Below are 5,000 nucleotides of genomic sequence, written 5' to 3' on the forward strand. Positions count from 1 at the left end.
GATTTGTAATTGATTTCCTCAGATGACAGAGGTGGCTGGTGTTCTTTTTCTTGTCATTTTGTTGTTGTTGTTGTTGTTGTTGTGTGTATGTCTCTTCCTTTCTTTCTTGAACTATTATGTGTTTCATTTTCCTGTCTTTTTTTTTTTTTTTTTAAATATATTTTCTTCTTTGATTTATTGAACTATTATTTCCGCAGTCGATGGTACATTAAAAACAACAACAATTTACATCATTTACGGTGTGGTATGATTAGAAAAAAAAAAAATCAGAAAATGGGTTTTGAAGACAATATTATTTGATATATTCTTTGCCATTCTATTTTCTGGTTTATCATCTTTCTCCCTCGTGGTTCTTTTCCATCCTTCCTTCTTTCCCTTCCCCACTTAAAAAAAAATCTTTCTGAAATAATCAACTATAAAAAAAAAAAAAAACAGAATCAACTAAATGTCAATGCGACGTTCATCCTCAGTGAATTCACTTTTCTGTCATGCGGTCCTTAAAGAAAGAAAGAGAGAGAGAGAAAGAAAAAAAAAAAAGAAGAAAAAAAATTCGTTCTTTTCTCTCTCCATATCTTCATGACTGGTTCAGACAGGAGAAAATACTGTTGGTTCAAACTGACTGACTTCAGTGATGATGAATATTTGTTTATTTCTCTTTATCTATCTATCTATCTATCTATCCATTTGTATGAGTGACTGATTAATTTTTTTTTTTTATCATAATAAAATGTGATTTTTACTGTTCCGCGTTTTCCTTTCATTGTGTTTTAATGTTGATAGATGAGCTCTTGTTGTAAATTTAGTGCAAGTTTGTTCACATTGTCATCATCATCATCATCAGCAGCAGCAGCATTATGATCACATATACACACGTACACGCGCACTTGCGCGCACACACAAACACACACTTAAAGACTCCCACACCCATACACGCGCAACTCCCCCCCCCCACCGCCCACCATGGTTAACGAGGTAAAAAAAAAAGACCTCCCCCATCTCTCTCACCAATGGTGGTGATAAGGTCTGCGTATATGTATGTGCGTGTGCGTGCGTGCGTGCGTGTGTGTGTGTGTGTGTGTGTGTGTGTGTGTGTGTGAGCGCGAGCGCAAGCGCTTGTGTGCAAGCGCACAAACAGATAGTTCTCTCAAAACACCATACCATAGTGTTTTTATATCAAGGTCTGACCACCGGTCAGTCCCCAAATCCAAATTTCACCAACAATTCTCCTAGAACGTAACAGGAAAATTTCCCGGTCGGTTGACACTCACTTCCTGATCGGAAGCATTACCACTTGGTCTCCGCCCCCGCCCCCAACTTCCCCCCCCCCCACTCTCCCCAAAGAAAAAACAAACAAACAAAACAAAACAACAACAGCCCCCCCCCCAACCCCCCAAAAAACAACCCCCCCCCCAAAAAAAAAACAACAACCCCCCCCCCCCCCAAAACCCAACTGCGTTGCGCACGTGCTGTGGTCAGCAGAAAGGCCTGCACAGTGCCCTGTGGACGTGTTTGTCCTGTGTCAGCTGACCCCATGACTGTGTTGAACCTCAATGAAAACTACAGAGATCACAACTTGGCCTGAATTTGATGTGCAGTCACGACTGTTGTGTACTTGTCAACAGTGTCATTGACTTTGCTTAACTTAACAAAGTAATGCAGTCCAGAAGAGGAATGGTCCAAATACAGAGTGATGACTAATATCCTGACCTGTAAGCGCTGTCTGATCTCAGTGAGGTGACACCCCTTCACTGACATCCTGACCTGTAAGCCCTGTCTTAACTCAGTGAGGTGACAGCCCTTCACTGACATCCTGACCTGAAAACTCTGTATGATATAAGTGAGGTGACAGCCCTTCATTGACATCCTGACCTGTTAGCTCTGTCTGATCTCAGTGAGGTGACAGCCCTTACCTGACATCCTGCCCTGTAAGCTCTGTCTGACCTCAGTGAGGTGACAGCCATTCACTGACATCCTGACCTGTAAACTCTGTCTGATCTCAGTGAGGCAACAGCCCTTCACTGACATCCTTACCTGTAAGCCCTCTTATCTCAGTGAGGTGGCAGCCCTTCACTGACATCCTGACCTGTAAGCTCTGTCTTATCTCAACGAGGTAACAGCCCTTCACTGACATCCTGACCTGTAAGCTCTGTCTGATCTCAGTGAGGTGACAGCCCTTCACTGACATCCTGACCTGTAAGCTCTGTCTTATCTCAGTGAGGTGACAGCCCTTCACTGACATCCTGACCTGTAAGCTCTGTCTTAGCTCAGTGAGGTGACAGCCCTTCACTGACATCCTGACCTGTAAGCTCTGTCTTAGCTCAGTGAGGTGACAGCCCTTCACTGACATCCTGACCTGTAAGCTCTGTCTTAGCTCAATGAGGTGACAACCCTTCACTGACATCCTGATTGTTACTAAGTGGGTGAGGAGACAGACAAGATAATGGAAGAAATATTTTTTTTTGCGAGTTCAGTCTTCAGTCTCTCACTCTCTCAGTAAACAAACAAAAAAACAGACACAAGGAATTTTTCCCTGAGCCAATTATAATTATTAAAAAAAAAAAAAAATCTTTCATTCACGCTCTCTTCATCCTGAAAAAAAATCTTAAACACCGGAACAAATGTCTTGACTATCACAAATAACTTTCTTGCAAAAACCTGATGATCCAGTCCCAGGATCGCCTCAGTCCTAGGCCGGACAGCAGCCTACTCACAGTAGTGTCCACCCCACTCACTTGTGGGAAAACTCGGGCACCTCCTCAGTGAACATTCCAGTTCAAGGTCCCTCCACTCCGTGGCCAGTCACATGGAGCCCTGATGTTCGGAACATTCAAGGCACACAGACCACATCACCCGAGCTCTGATGCATTCAGACTGACGCTACAGCACATACATATACGCACACACGCACATGAACATGCACAGCTCACGATTCACCCACACTTACCACGTGCAAAACATTTTCACATTCATACAGGTATTCGAAATGTACAAACAAAAATTTCGTTCTTCCTCTGGCCACCGGCATTCGAAACTCACTCTGTCACACTGATCTGTAAGGTCTGTCTGATCTCAGTGAGGTGACAGCCCTTCACTGACATCCTGACCTGTAAGGTCTGTCTGATCTCAGTGAGGTGACAGCCCTTCACTGACATCCTGACCTGAAAACTCTGTATGATATAAGTGAGATGACAACCCTTCACTGACATCCTGACCTGTAAGCTCTGTCTGATCTCAGTGAGGTGACAGCCCTTCACTGACATCCTGACCTGTAAGCTCTGTCTGATCTCAGTGAGGTGACAGCCCTTCACTGACATCCTGACCTGTAAGCTCTGTCTGATCTCAGTGAGGTGACAGCCCTTCACTGACATCCTGACCTGTAAGCTGTGTCTGATCTCAGTGAGGTGACAGCCCTTCACTGACATCCTGACCTGAAAACTCTGTATGATATAAGTGAGGTAACAGCCCTTCACTGGCATCCTGACCTGTAAGCTCTGTCTGATCTCAGTGAGGTAACAGCCCTTCACTGGCATCCTGAGCTGTAAGCCCTGTCTGATCTCAGCGAGGTAACAGCCCTTTATGGACGATCAAACTCATCAGCAGAAGTCAAGGGGTTAGCTCACTCAGTACGGCCAGTCCTCTCTTCTCCTCTATACAGACCCCTCGGATGTCCAGTGGGTGTCTGAATGACCCAACCTTTAGCTTCCGTCGTCAGAATTGTGGTATTCTTTGTCAACATTCACCTCTTCAGTATAAGAGCCTTCCGCTTGCAATATTTTGATGATGGTAATTGGGGTAAAACGCTGTTAACGTCGTCTCTTTCGCCGTTCGTATGGAGAGAGTTAATCAACACAAGGAGTGACATCTACCTGAACAGTGTTCACTGCAACTGTCCTGTGTGACCATCGGCTGGTCAAGCTTGCACAAGGAACAAGCAAAGAACGAACGAAAAAAAAAAGAAAAAAAGAAAAAGAAAAAAGAATTAATGAGGAAACTGGAATAAGCGCGCATTTGCTTTAATTTTTTTTTTTTTTTTTACACAGCCCTCGTGGTGAAAGAGAAAATGAAATAAAAATATTCATGTAACAAAAGATTGTAGATGTGTAGGCATGACATTCGGGCACACTCAAACACAAACATAAACATACACATGTCCATAATCATAATACTTGCACTCGTAACAAACAACAACAACAACAACAACAAAACAACAACAACAACAAAACCCTTTATACCCACGAACCCACGAAAATATACATCTTAGAACGAAAGAAAGAAAAGAAACAAAACAAACACACAAACAAGAGAGAGAGAAAGGGAAAAAAAAGAAGCTACAGACTGACAGAAAGAGAATGATACTGGAAAAGAAGAAGAAGACAGACAGACAGACAGAGAAACAGAGAGAAATGCAAACTGTCTTGCAAAAAAAAAAAAAAAAAAAAAAAAAAAAAAAAAAAAAAAAAAAAAAGAGAGAGAGAGAGAGAGAGAGAGAGAGAGAGAGAGAGAGAGAGAGAGAGAGAGAAAGAGAGAGAAAGAGAGTGGGAGAGAGAGAGAAAGAACGACGTAAAGAAGGGGGGCGTGGGGGAGGGGAGGGGGTAGAATCTAGCACTATATTTCTCAACAATGCCACCTAATGAGTTGTTTTCAATCTGACAGTTGACGTGACTGCACGGTTTCACAAAGATTTGTTTCCTTGTTGCGAGATGAAATAGAAAATAAAATAGAACAACATAAATAAAATAGATGGCAGAGTTTGAATTGCGTGGATTTTCACTAATTGTAACATTCCTTCAAAAAGCCTTCCTGCTTCCGTGATACAGTTTTTTTTTCTTCAGTTTACTTGCAGCATTTTCTTTCTTTTCTTTTCTTTCTTTCTTCTTCTTCTTCTTCTTTCATACGAGGAAGGTGACAGTCAATGCAGTGTTCGTGATGGTCTGTGTTCGTTGTCCGGTCTTGCCCTTTCTGTCAAGGTTTGATTGTCATTCAGATCAGACGGTAAACAG

Source organism: Babylonia areolata, chromosome 26 (genome assembly GCF_041734735.1).
Source record: "Babylonia areolata isolate BAREFJ2019XMU chromosome 26, ASM4173473v1, whole genome shotgun sequence".
In the NCBI taxonomy this organism is placed as follows: Eukaryota; Metazoa; Mollusca; class Gastropoda; order Neogastropoda; family Buccinidae; genus Babylonia; species Babylonia areolata.